This window comes from Helianthus annuus, chromosome 1 (genome assembly GCF_002127325.2).
Source record: "Helianthus annuus cultivar XRQ/B chromosome 1, HanXRQr2.0-SUNRISE, whole genome shotgun sequence".
Taxonomy (NCBI): domain Eukaryota; kingdom Viridiplantae; phylum Streptophyta; class Magnoliopsida; order Asterales; family Asteraceae; genus Helianthus; species Helianthus annuus.
The window spans coordinates 109,583,237-109,597,397 of NC_035433.2; the positions used below are offsets into that span (position 1 = coordinate 109,583,237).

At 38.9% G+C, this 14,161-nt stretch overlaps 1 non-coding gene across 1 annotated transcript; it reads left to right on the forward strand.

Annotated features, from left to right (window-relative positions):
- Positions 1-268: 268 nt before the first annotated feature.
- Positions 269-378, forward strand: LOC118482993. Its single transcript, XR_004869430.1, has one exon. It is a non-coding gene; the product is annotated as a small nucleolar RNA R71 (small nucleolar RNA).
- The last annotated feature ends 13,783 nt before the right edge of the window (positions 379-14,161 follow it).

The following is a 14,161-nucleotide window of genomic DNA, read 5'->3' on the forward strand; positions in this document are numbered from 1 at the left end:
CATTTCTAACTTTTTAATTTTTGAAGATAGGGCCTCGATTTGGGCTTGTAAAGAGGTGTTCTCATCTACTTTATGGGCGCCTGGGGCAATAGACTTTGTGCCTCGAGGGGTGTGCCATTGAAAATTGTTTTGAGCAATTTCCTCAATTTGATTATAAATTTCATTTGGGCGACGATTACGTAGGAGTCCCCCGGAGCTAGAGTCGAGTGTTTGTCTTGTATGTGACAACAACCCATTATAGAAAGTGGATACTTGTTGCCACACTGCGAGACCATGATGAGGACATTTCCTCAATTGCTCCTTGAATCTTTCCCAAGTTTCATATAAGGAATCCCCGTCCTCTTGTGAATATGTATTGATTTCAGTCATTTAGCGATTTTAAAGGGCGGGAAATACTTATATAGAAATTTTTGGGCAAGTTCATCCCAAGTGTTTACCGAACCACTTGGGAGGGTGTTAAGTCAAGCCTTAGCTCGGTCTTTTAGTGAAAATGGGAACATTCGGAGGCGGATGGCGTCGTTTGATGCTCCGTTGATCCGGAAAGTGTCACATATTTCCAAAAAGTTAGTAATATGTAAATGGGGATCTTCATCAGCTAGGCCATGGAAGGTTGCGGAATTTTGGAGCATTTGAATCAAATGCGGCCGAAGTTCGAAGTTGTTGGCATCGACATTCAGTGCATTGATGGCGACTCCGAGATTATCGACCGTGGGCCATAGGTAATCCATCAAGGTACGCTGATACGCTATTGGGAGTTGGTCCCCCGGAGCCTTCTCTTGATTTTTAGCTTTTAGTCTCTTCCTTAGAAAGCGTTCGCGTTCGTCTAGAGGCTCTTTTATGTCTTTATTGGAACTGGAGCTCATGCACTGCGTATAAAGTTCAGGCTTTGCGAATGGGTTCCAAGTCCTGCGATAAAAACAAAAAAGAACGTCGGTCAGATGTCTCACCACGGCCCCGTGGTGGTTGACCACGACCCGTGGTCGTGATCACAATAGTTGTTTTCTGGATCCCAGTTATTAGGGAGTTCAGCACGGCCCCGTGGTGCACCGCCACGGCCCCATGGTCACTCTTCTGTAACTCAGAAAACAAAAACTACCAGTAAGATTGATGGGCACGGCCCCGTGTCCGACCGGGCATGGCCCGTGCTGAAGCCAATATAAATTGAAAAGTTAAGAAAAAAAATCCTAAAAAACAGAAAATAAGTAAAAATAATTAGGCCGTTGATTCCAAACTTTCTTAAAATCCTTGTGTCCCCGGCAATGACGCCAAAAACTTGGTGTGTGCAAAGCGTGATATGTTTTTATTGATATTTTAAGCCCATTTTACACGTTAATTCAAGTTTTAAATTTATAAAACACCTTATTCTATTAACACTAAATATACACTTGGGCAAGTGCACCCATCGTGAGTGTAGTATAGGGTTGGTAAGATACCGAGGTCGTCCAACGACACAAGAGCTTTTAGTACCGGTTTATCCTCAACGTCTAATCAATCTTTTTTTTAGAAAAGTTTTGACACATGAAAATAAAACTAAAAATGAAAAGATAAATAAAATAAAAACAGATAGACAAGATAAATCACTTGGATCCGACTCGCCTTTAATGTATCCTTTGATATTTTCGCACTTTCGGAGTTTTTAAGAGATTATCTTAGTTATAGTAGTAGGCCCGTTTTTTGAAGGTGACGTTACCCTCAACCCAGTCGTTTGAGTCAGCAGGGATACAATCCCAAAGGGTCGGAATATTGAAAGATAATTAAGTTAATTATTAATGCGAAAAGTGGTAAGCCCCTCTTTTGAAAGTGAGTAATGCGAAAAGTCAGCAAGGATATAATCCCAAAAAGCCGTTTAATGTATTAATAGTAGTTTACATATGAGGGGTTCAAACTATTCGCACCCCCGCCATCCAATACCAGTGGGTAGTGAAGGAGGTCCTAGTAAGCTTGAACCGGTTCCTTGCAGGATCTATACACTGAACAAGGCAAGAACCTTACCAAACCATTCCCCTAACCCCCGACCAGGTAGTCAACATGCTTTTATATAGACCGTAAAAACATGAATGATGCAATCTTTTACTTTATATAGATAGTAAAGTAACTTCAAGACACCACGGGAAAATGATAGGAAGAATTCACCTTCAACATAGGAAACTAGTTATTAAAGTCATTAATACAAAACCAAATAAAAAGTGCCGAAAGTAATACATAAAAGACTTGTCTTCACCAAGTGATGTAGGAGGCTTAACCAAACATGGCCTTTGATTGGCAAGAACCGTTACACACTCTAAAGATGGAAGATGGATGATGGTGGTGGGTGTTGGTGTTGTAGTGGTGGTGGAGTGGTGGCAAAGTGGCAGAGTAGTGGTTTGCCAAGGGATGCCTTTGAAGTGAACCAAGCACCCCTATTTATAGTCTGCCCAGTACTCTTGCTACGGCCCCGTGTTCGGCGGGCACGCCCCCGTGGCCAGCCTTTTCTGTTCCTTCATTAATTGCAAGTGTCAGCAGAGGGTCCCACACACCCCCGTGTCCGGCAGGCACGACCCCGTGGTCAATATCGTATCTGTACTATCAAGATTTGGCAAGATTCTGCGTATCTCTGGGTTGACCACACCCCGTGCTGAGCTGGGTACGCCCCTGTGGTGGGCGTGGAAGCTTCTACAGGTTTGCCTTTTGTGCAGGACTCTGACCATGCCCCGTGTTCGGCTGGGCACGACCCCGTGGTCAATCTTCTGTTGCCTTGTTTTTGCTTTGGGGATGCTGCTGATGGGTCGGGCATGTCACGTTTGTTCCTTCTTTTTGTATTTATGTTGGTTTTGGATGCTTATTTGCTCCTTTTGTTCGTTTAAGCTCATTTGGTCCTGTAAATTTTAAAGGGAAGATAAAAACACGCTTTTTCCAACATTAGTACTAAAAAGGGTTAGTTTTATGCCTCATTTGATGTAATTTATATGTTACATTTAGCACACATCACTAAGTTATTCTTTACGACCTTATTTACTTCGATGATAATGTTACACTAGTGCCAAACTTTGGATTGATATTTAGGCTATTGCATGCTAGTATGTTCCATGATTTAGTATACTTTAAACATGTGGATTCTAGACTCATTCTTATATATGCTATGTTATTCAACATAATTTGTGTTGACAGATATTTTATACATGTAGGAATTGTTTGATGATACTATTACAAGAAACGAATTAGGGTGGATTTAGAAACTAACCTAATTTATTTATGCATTCTGATGTTTTTAGTTATGAAATTCCCGTTTGTTGTATTTCCTTATTGAACAATGAATCATATTATTCGAATATATGACAATGAAATTTTGAATCTTAATTATTATCACAAATTTAGTGTTATGATGTCTTGAGCAATCTATTACGTCTCGCCCCGATATTTCCGTTATCGGTTGGGGTGTGACATATTGGTATCGGAGCCTAAACTATAGGGAATTAGGAAAAATTGTCATGTTTGACATAGTCTATAGATAAGAAACTCACACGAGTGATACTTGTACCAAGACCTTTCTCTTATCATGGATAAAAATATTTGATGCTTCCCAAACTTGCTTCTTGTCTTGTCTTTTGGTCTACTTGTTCCATATTTGACCTTTCTCTTATCATGGATAAAAATATTTGATCACTTCTTGTCTTATCTTTTGGTCTTAAAATATGTCTTTCCTAAGGTGAAATTATACGACACGAAGACACTCGTATTTCACAAAGGAAACGACCTCACCAAAATAGGAGTGATTCCCTTACTTTGGTGACGACTTTCAATCCGCTAAATATTGTTTTTAAGAAATTACACCATTAAGATAGGAGTGATTTCCTTACCTTGATGGCAATTTCACTCGCCCCACTCTTGTGGACCCTTACCAACGAGTTAGTATGGGTTTCCTTATCATAATGGATAAGTACCAAACCATGTTTCGGGAACGACACCACCCAGGTGACTAGTCCTATTCCTCGATTTTCAATCCCTCCAAAGGCTCGAGCTTTCGTTTGATAAGGGAAATGTGGTAACTGGAAGGGTGAATTCCGTTAACCAAAATTTCAGCAACAATAATCTACCTATTAGGCCAAAGCATGATTCCCGAACTCAAAAGAAGTTTTGACTACCTTGGATTAGTCTTAGTTCCGTTCAGGAACATTCCAAGTTTTAATCGAACCTCTTTTATGCTTGTATTTATTTTATGTATTATATGTTTCAACCTTTCTCCATTTCAAATTCAAATTTTCCCGCATCATGCTATTCTCGCAACCTAAAACAATAATATTCGAGAACGAACAAAAAATTTAAACTCTTTCATTGTTGTTTAGTTTATTTTCAAGGTGACTATGTGCTTCATTTAAGTGGCAATTTGAAACTACATGCTTATGTTACATACTATCATGCACTAATTGTGCAAAAATATTTAAACCAGTGATCAAGTCTCACCATTCTCTCTATCTGACCTTGTATATGTCTTCCGACTGCCATTCCCACTAAAACTCCAAGAGGAGCTCCAACAAGAAATTGGTTACTTTCATGGCTAAGCAAATGGCCCTTGTTTTACCCCGATATCATCACAAAATCAACGCCATCGCAAGCCTTAATGCTTCGGTAGAGTCCATACACGATACCACCAAACCCACCTCCTTCACCTATAGGTAATTTAACTCGTGTAGCCCCGAACCTTTCATGGGTAACGATGGCGCTTCCAAGATGTTTGAGTGGTTCAATAGCATCAAACTCATCGTCATCAATAGTGAGTGTCCTGATCACCTTCGAACTCGAAGTGCCACCGGTGTCTTCAAATAGAGGGCACACTATTGGTGGAAAAGCGAAAAGAGCACTTGTGGAAATGAGGTTGGTTGGCTTAGCCCTACCTTGGGAAGAGGTGAAACAACTCATGTTAGCGGAATTTTTCCCACATAGGAGGTGCAAAAGCTTGAGGAGGAGTTTTGGAATCTCAAACAAGTTGGTGGAGACAGCCTATACCACCTGCTTTAAACAACTTAGCACCCTAGTCCCCCACCTTGTTAATACTATCGAGCGAGTCATAGCCAAGTATATCAAGGGTCTCCCAACGGTCATCCGTGATTCTGTTTTCGCAGCTCAACCCACTACCATAGAAAAGACCATCTGATTAGCCGGTACGATATCCAACCACCGTGTGAGTGACGGATCTTTAGCCCTCATACCATCATCGAAGTCCCCGAGGAACCCAAGGAAACCAAAGCCTCATCCAAGAACAACCACAATGGTAAGAAACACAAGTTTTAGAACCGTCACTATGCCATGGAAACCCCAACAAACCAAGCCCCCAATAACCCAAACCATGACCCCACCAAAAAAAACCTACACCGGATCCTTCCACAAATGCAACACATGCCAATACCACCACCCAGCTGCCTCTGCTTGCTATAGATGCGGTGATCCTATTCACCTTAGCCCAAAATACCCAGAAAACAATCAAGGTCAAGTGCAAATGCAAATGCCCCATGGTCGTGCATTTAACATTAGTGCGACACAAGCTCAAAACAACAAGGATGTGGTAAACTGTACATTTCTCATAAATGTACTTTATGCTTCTATACCTTTTGATAATGGTGTGGATAAAAGCTTTGTTTCCGTGAATTTTGAACCCTTGCATAAACGTACATGATCTAAACTACTAGAGTCTTTCACCATTGAAGTCGCTAACGGAAAATCTATCACCATGTCCTTAACCTTAACGAACACGAATTCCCGATCGAAATCATACCCATGCAATTGGGTAGTTTTGATATCATAGTAGGCATGGATTGGCTTATCAAGTTTTGTGCCGAAGTCGTTTGCTTTGAGAAATTTATTCGCATTAAGCTTCCTTCCGGTGACACTGTTGATGCATTTATTGTCTATCGCCTTCGTCAATCCGAGTCGTAGTGAGAAGCCGGAAGAAATCAAGCGCATAATGTCATATTTAGTTAGAAATGGCAAGGTGGCAAACTTGTAATTAATGAGAACTTTCATTAAGTTGCCTTGACCATATAAATAGGAGTTTATGTCATGAGTTAGTTAGCTTTTTAGAAGACTTTTCTCCATTTGAGAGATCTTGGAGATTCAAGTTTAGAGAGAGAAAGTCTAGAGAGAGAAAGTAGTTGTAAACGTGATTTTGTACCGTACACGTCAAATCTAGCAATGGAATCACGTTAAGTAGTACGTTATTGTGTGTTCGGTCACGTTCGTTCACGGATTCCGCACGTGAAACGTTCATTACGCAATCGAACGGTCTCAAAACCGGTCCTACAATTGGTATCAGAGCTAGGAGCTCGATTGCTTGATCAAACACATCGTTTCGTACCAGATTTGAGCCGATTCAGATCCGATTTCACTTATTTCTTCATCTTCTACCTACTTTTCACGTTTTTCATCGTTTTTCATCAAATTGAACAGGTAAATACGGTCCGTTTCGTCTGATTTTTGGATATGTTGTGCGCATAGACCCGATCTACAACCCTACCAAGTTTCAGCTCGAAACTCCAAGTCGTTATGGAGAAATCGCAGTTTTTCGGGTCCGATTCGCGCCAAACAGGTTGGTCCGCTCGTGTTGCAGTGTTTTGGATCGCTTATTTGGTCAGAAACAGCGTATGGTTCGCTCATATGGCATTAGTTTTGGTTCGCTCTTAATATCATGTGGTGGTTCGCTCATTGTGTCATCTGAGTTGAGGACCGCTTTTGTGCACTACTGTGGCTCGCTTTTAAGTCAATTTTATGAACCGCTCATTGTGTCAGTTTTTGGTCCGCTTATAAGGTTCCAATCATGGTTCGCTTTTATGTCGTCTTCTTCATGTGAGTTTCTGAAATAAATTGTCGGTTGTTGGTAATTTTGAAATAAGAGTTGTTGCATGTGAATTGATTTAATGAGGCCCAATCAATCGCTAAAGTTGTTGTCAGTTCACTGTTGATGTCGGTTTAGTGATCATAGAAGTTTAATCAATTGTCGGCTAAGTGGTATTCGAATATTTGTGGGTTAAAAAGTTTTGAAGTGATTATTGTGCTGCCCAATCATAGTTTTCGGTAAGGTTTGGAGGCCAAATTGTTGTTGTTTCACCGCCCCACTTAATTAAACATTGGCCCAAGTGCACCGCCCCACTACTGTTTGTTGACTCAATCACTTTTGCCGCCCACATTTAAAGTCACCGCCACACTATCTTTAGAGAACCAATTGTTTTTTTGTTGTTGACTTTTAAAATTGAAGCCCATGTGTTGTTTGTTGTCGTTGATTAAAAAAAATTGGTATTAGTTTGGTCCAATCAAAACTAAGACCCACAATAGTTTGGCAGGTTGTTGTTGTTACACTATCGGCCTATTCAAAACTTTTATTACATCACCCATTTTCACCAATCACTGTTGCCGACCATTAAGCAAGAAGGCCCAATCCCAGCCCAACACTTGTGAACCAATCACGCGTAAAGGCCCATGTGATCATATAGGGTTGTCGGATTCAAGAAATCAAGTGTAACTAAGCGGATCAGTGCTAACAGTTTTTGAGTGGCTTGGTTAATTGATTTGAATTGTTGACAGCCAGTTTTAGTTGTTTAATTGCAGGTAATCCAAGGTGATTTGTCAAGAATAGGATCCTCTCCCGAGAGAATCCTCACTCGATTTGTTGTTGTCTAATCTTTGTTATTCGATCGAATAGTCGTCTGTTTGTTCGAATTTCATTATTGATTGAGAATTCATCATTGTGAATCTTTTGATACTGAAAATGGATTCTGCAATTTATACTGCACTGAACAAGTTCAATAATTTTTCAGGTATCGATGGAGAATCGATTGAAGAATTGATCAAAAGGTATGTCGAGCTGTATTGGATGATGGTGAGTTTGAAGATAACCAAGACAAATGAGGAATGGGTTGACAAGTTGGCAAATGCTTTACCGGATGATGGGTGGAGAACGTGTTTGTCAGATTTAAGGAAGATATACTTAGAAGTGAATTTGAGCATGTTTATCGAGAAGATTAAAGAGCGAGAACGTGAATTCCAAAAGATTAGAAATGAAGCAGCTGATGAAGCAAAATTAAAATCTGAGGAAAATGTTCGAAAGAAAGAGGAGCAGGTTAAAGAAATTTCAGCTATCATGGTGGAAAAGAAAGCTGAAGCTGTAAATTTGATCGAGAAATGTTCAAACTGTAAAAATCTAAAAACTGAAAATGCCAAACTCTTGAGAGTTTTAGAGAGTTTGACATTAGAAAACAAAAATCTTAAAAATTCAGAAAATGTTTTGAAAAATCAAATAAAAAATTCAGAAATTGAAAAAGTAAAAATTGAGATAGATTTTCAAAATCAAATGAAAATTCTTGAAGATGGGAGAGATGTGTTTAGCAAAAACAACATTGAAAAACAGAAAATGATAAATTCCCATCTTCAGAAAATTATAAAATTGGAAAAAGAGCTTGAAAGCAAACAGAAATCTTCAGAAGATTTAGATTTCTGGATTAAGCTTGAAAACAAAAATCTGAAAGCAAATGAAACAAAATGTCAAGAACAGATAAAAGTTTTAGTCAATGAAATGTCTGTTCTTGAAAACATTAAGATTGAAAATGAAAAATCAATCAAGTCTCATCTTGAAAGAATATCTCAGCTTGAAAATGAGGCTGAGAATTCGAGAGCTAAAATTGATGAGCTTGAAAAGAAATTGAAACGTTTTGTGACATCATCTGAGTTTTTGAATATCCCCTGTCCAAAACCAATCAATGAAGTTCCAATAAGTGACAATGTCACAAACTTTGACAATGTCAAAGTTGAAGATTGTGATGAGAAATCTGATGATGTAAATGGAAAAATTGAAAAACAAAAATTGTTTTTGGAATTAACAAAAAAATTCAAAAATACTGTTTTGCAATCTACTGAAATAGGTGAATGCTCAAAGTAGAAACCTGTTAAGAAGAGTGTAGAACAAAACAAAAAGTTAAAAATTTGAAAATTTTTCAAAAAGATAATAAAAGCTCATCAGATCAATCATCCAATCGCAATCAAAAATCACAAAATTGAAAAACGAAAACTCAAAAATTGTTGGTAATAAGTGGTGCAGGTTTGACCGCAGTGCTCAAAAGTCAAATCCAACAATCAAGAAGAGGAAAGAGTATCACCAAGCCAAACAGTGCTTTGATCTGAGCGTTTAGTATGAAAATGGTGATTGGTATGATAACAGAGTGTGTTACAATTGTGGCTATCAAGGACACATTGCTGTTAACTGCCAGAGACAGAGATTTGAGACGAGAAGATGCTATAATTGCCAAATCAAAGGTCACATTGCAAGAGATTGCCCAAGGAGATCAAATGAAAGATTGAGGGTTAATTCTCAGAAATTGGCGAAGAAGCCAGTCAATGTCAAGCCCAAGAAACTGAAAGTTTCAGAACAGAATGTCAAAGAACAGAAGGTCCAAGAACCTAAAGTTCAAGAAAAGAAAGTGAAGCTTTCTCAGGGGCAAAAAGACAAACTGAGAAAGAAGAGGAAGAAGGCCAGAGAATATCTGGAGAAGATTTTGTCCTCGGGTTCACCCGACAGATCGAATAAGAGTGCTGATGAATCAACTCCATCGTCTGCAAAGCCAAGCAAGATGAATTCATCAGATGCAAATCTGAGGACAAAAGAGGAGATAAAGAAGAAGGTAACAGTTTGTGGCAATGAATCTGTTTCTTCGGAAACAAAGGAGCCACATGTCGGCGATGAATCTGACTCAATAAAGTCAGACAAGCCACTTTCAGGCAATGATTCTGGTTCGTCAAAACCAGAAGAGCCAGTTATTGAGGTAAAATCTGAGAATTCAGGTTTAACAATGGATGATACAAACTTTCCACCATTGCTGAACAAGAATTCAAAATCACCCAAGGACAGTCAGGCTTGGGTGAAACTTTTCAAATAGAAAAACCTGACTTGCCGGAGTTCCCAGGTTGGTAAGCGTGGAACATGAATCGGCACATTTCTTGAGAAATTTCACTCTGGTGATTTTTCATCTTTCAAAAGATAAATCAGGGACATTAGGTTGTACTTGATTCATCTTTCCTTCAAGTGGTAATTTGAAAAACAAGGTGATGAAACCCCGTGTTTATGAAACGTCACTCAAAACTAATTTTCCGGAAAAAACCATTTTGATTAAAACAAACTTAAGTGTTTTGAAATCATAATGGGAAAATAGTTTGTTGTGAGGGGGAGTTCTGATTGTTTATGCCAGGTGGATAGAGAATTGAAGTGATTCTCATCAAGTTGTCAGTTTGTACAGTTTGTTTCAAATTTTCCCAGAAAATCAAAATTGAAACATATTTTGATTTTAGGGGGAGAAAAATTTTAAAAAAATTAGAAAATTTGAAAATGTCAAAAACATTGAAAAATTTAAAAACGAGTTTTGTTGTGAAAAGAGGAAATGATAGTAAATCAGTGGACTATCACAGCACGCTAAAGAAATGTAATGTCAAATGTAATAAACGGTCTCACTGATGATGTGACGATAGGTTTTTGTACATTTAGTAGATTTATTCGGGATATAAACCTAAAATTTCAAACTTGTGAAATTCATGGGGAACACTACTTGGATATATAGGTAACCCCTGAAATCTCGTTTGAAAGGTCTCGTATTCTGATATACTAGGTGTTAATACTCTATGATGTCTGGGGTATTATTCCGGGACTTCTGCTGAACGGTAGTTCTGACCTAGTCCTTGGCTAATACTTTCCGCAAAATGCTTGAAACATAGCATAAAGCCCTCAGCTGATTAGACAATAAAATTGATAATCATATGTTGTAGCTGAAAAGATCCTCTAAAGGGGACACACTGCTAAGTCGAAGCTGATATCTCTCTGCTGAACGGAAGTTCTGACCTGAAATCCTTCAGTTCTCGCATTTAACCCCTAATTTATGTACAGATATCATTGTAGTATTCTTGCCTGTAAGACTGAATATTGGGATTCTGGATACGGGAGTATATTCAAGAGGTGGGACACATGAATCGAACTAAGTTCATAAAACACTTAAATAGTATCCTGAATAGATTGAAAATTGTATGAAAATTTAAGAGGATAACTATATCGTCAATCTACGTGAATCGTTTAGAACTTAAAACGTTTAAAAGCTTAACGGTGCTTGTGATGTGTCTCAAAAACTGATATGATCCTCTTACACAAACTCACAAAAATATGTTTGTACATATTTCATTTCTGCATTTAATTTCTGTCTTTGCATTTATGTTTCTTATTTCCCAATATCCAAAAAGATTTTAGTGTGTTTTAGCATAAAATTTTCAAAAATTCAAAAAGATTTTCGACAACTGATGTTGGAGAGCTGATTTTCAAAATATCAAAGGCTAAACATGATGAACAGATGGTTTGGTTAATGGTTTGAAATGTTTAAGATAATTCATTAATTTGAATTAGAAATTGGAATGTTTCAAATTTTATCAGTTTTAAATGTGAAAATTCTCAAATGTTTAGTTGATTCATTAAGTTGAATCACAACTTTATTGGTTTGTAATAGAGAGGTTGAGATGTGCAGGTTTTTGAATTTGTCGCTACGAAAAGCCAGACTACGATCCCGACAGCCGAGTCTAAGGGGGAGTCTGAAGACGAGCTTAATGCAAAAGGAGCTTGTATTCGGAAAGCAAGGCGTCGATCCTAAAAGCACGGAAGCTTGATGAAAGGGGGAGCCTGAAGATTCTGAAGAAAGAGAGCAACGGAAGCTGAAGACAGATCCACCGGGATTCTGTTCAAGCAAGAGGAACTCAAGAGAGAGAGAAAGACAAGCCGCTACGAGTTTTCACTACGAGATTGACTACGGCAATATCCAAGGGGGAGATTGTTGATGCATTTATTGTCTATCGCCTTCGTCAATCCGAGTCGTAGTGAGAAGCCGGAAGAAATCAAGCGCATAATGTCATATTTAGTTAGAAATGGCAAGGTGGCAAACTTGTAATTAATGAGAACTTTCATTAAGTTGCCTTGACCATATAAATAGGAGTTTATGTCATGAGTTAGTTAGCTTTTTAGAAGACTTTTCTCCATTTGAGAGATCTTGGAGATTCAAGTTTAGAGAGAGAAAGTCTAGAGAGAGAAAGTAGTTGTAAACGTGATTTTGTACCGTACACGTCAAATCTAGCAATGGAATCACGTTAAGTAGTACGTTATTGTGTGTTCGGTCACGTTCGTTCACGGATTCCGCACGTGAAACGTTCGTTACGCAATCGAACGGTCTCAAAACCGGTCCTACAGACACCTTACAAATCTATGGTGAGAAACCCTCAAAAGGGCTCAAACTCATGTCTAGCACTCTGGCCCGCAAATACCGATGCAAAGAATACTTTACCTTTTTAGCCCACATTGTGGACAAAAAGGGCAAAGAAAATAGCATGAAAGACATTCCAATCATTCATGATTTCCTCGAAGTTTTTCTCGAAGACTTTCAAATTGACCTCGTGTCAGGTGCTACACCAGTCGCAAAATCTCCTTATTGTCTCCACACCTTCAGAAATGCAAGAGCTAGCACATCCCCTTGGGGTGCTCCAGTCCTTTTCGTTAAAAAGAAGGACGATTTGTCATGTGCATCGATTATTAAGCTCAATAAACTCACCGTCAAAAACCATTATCCACTTCCTCGCATCGATGACCTCTTTGGTCAACTCCAAGGAGCGACTTCTTTCTCGAAAATCGACCTTCGTTCTAGTTATCATCAACTTCGAGTCCACAAAGAGGACATCCCAAAAACCGCTTTTCACACTAGGTATGATCGTTACCAGTTCAAGGTTATGCCTTTTAGTTTGACCAACGCACTCGCGATTTTCATGGACTTGATGAATCGTGTGTATAAACCCTACTTAGATTGCTTTGTAATTTTGTTCATTGACAATATCCTAATCTATTCTAAATCCAAAACCGAACATAAACAACATTATGTTTAATCTTGGAACTCCTTCGAACCAAACGATTGTACGCTAAATTCTCCAAATGTGACTTTTGGCTGAACGAAGTTTAATTTCTTGGTCACATCGTAAACAGGAAGGGTATTCATGTTGATCCTACCAAAAGGGAAGCCATAAAAAATTGGATCCCTCCGAAATCCCCTACCGAAGTTCGTTCCTTCCTTGGATTGGCGGGTTACTACCATCGCTTCATCTCCAACTTTTCCAAAATCGTCGTACCTCTCACCTCCTTGACCCAAAAAGATAAACCTTTTGCTTGGGTCCCAAACGAGAATATCTTTCCAAACTGTCAAGCGTATGCTTTGCGATGCTCCTATCCTAGCCCTTCCCGATGGAAACGATAATTTCAGTGTTTATTGAGATGCTTCTCGTTAAGGTCTCAGCTGCGTTCTTATGCAACAAGGCAAAGTCATCGCCTAGGCTTCAAGGCAAATTAAAATCCATGAAAATAACTACACCACTTATGATCTCGAACACAGCGTGGTTGTTTTTGCTCTAAATATTTGGACGCACTACCTTTATAGTACCAAATGTGTGGTCTTCACTGACTATAAGAGACTCCAACACATATTTAATCAAAAGGAAGTCAACATGCGACAAAGACAATGGGTTGAATTGTTGAACAACTACGACTATGATATTTGGTACCATCCTGGAAAATCCAAACCGACATCCAATCTCGTATACATGAGCCACAATACTCGTTTGTCAATTAAAACAATTTGTATGATGAGATGCAGTGTGGTGCCGAAAGTTAGCTCGAGTCTAAACCTAATGGGATTCTCCACTATCTCGACTATATTTGGGATCCAAAATCATGATGACCTTCATGCTATTTTGATGAACGAAGTGCATAATCACAGTATTCCATTCATCCTGGTGCAAGCAAAATGTACCAAGATCTCTATTGTACTTATTGGTGGCCAGGCATGAAAAGGACATTGTTCTCTTCGTGGCAAAATGCCTCACTTGCTCCAAAGTAAAAGTAGTACACCAACGCCCCTAAGGTTTACTCGAACAACCCGAAATTCAAATGTGAAAATTGGAGAGTATTGTGATGGATTTTATTATCAACCTCCCATGAACATCATCCGGGCATGATAGTATTTGGGTAATCATTGATCGGTTGACCAAATCGGCCCATTTTCTCCCCATTCGCGAAGATTATCGATCGAGTTAAGAAATTGGCTCATATCTATACCCGGAAATCGTTAGTCGTTAT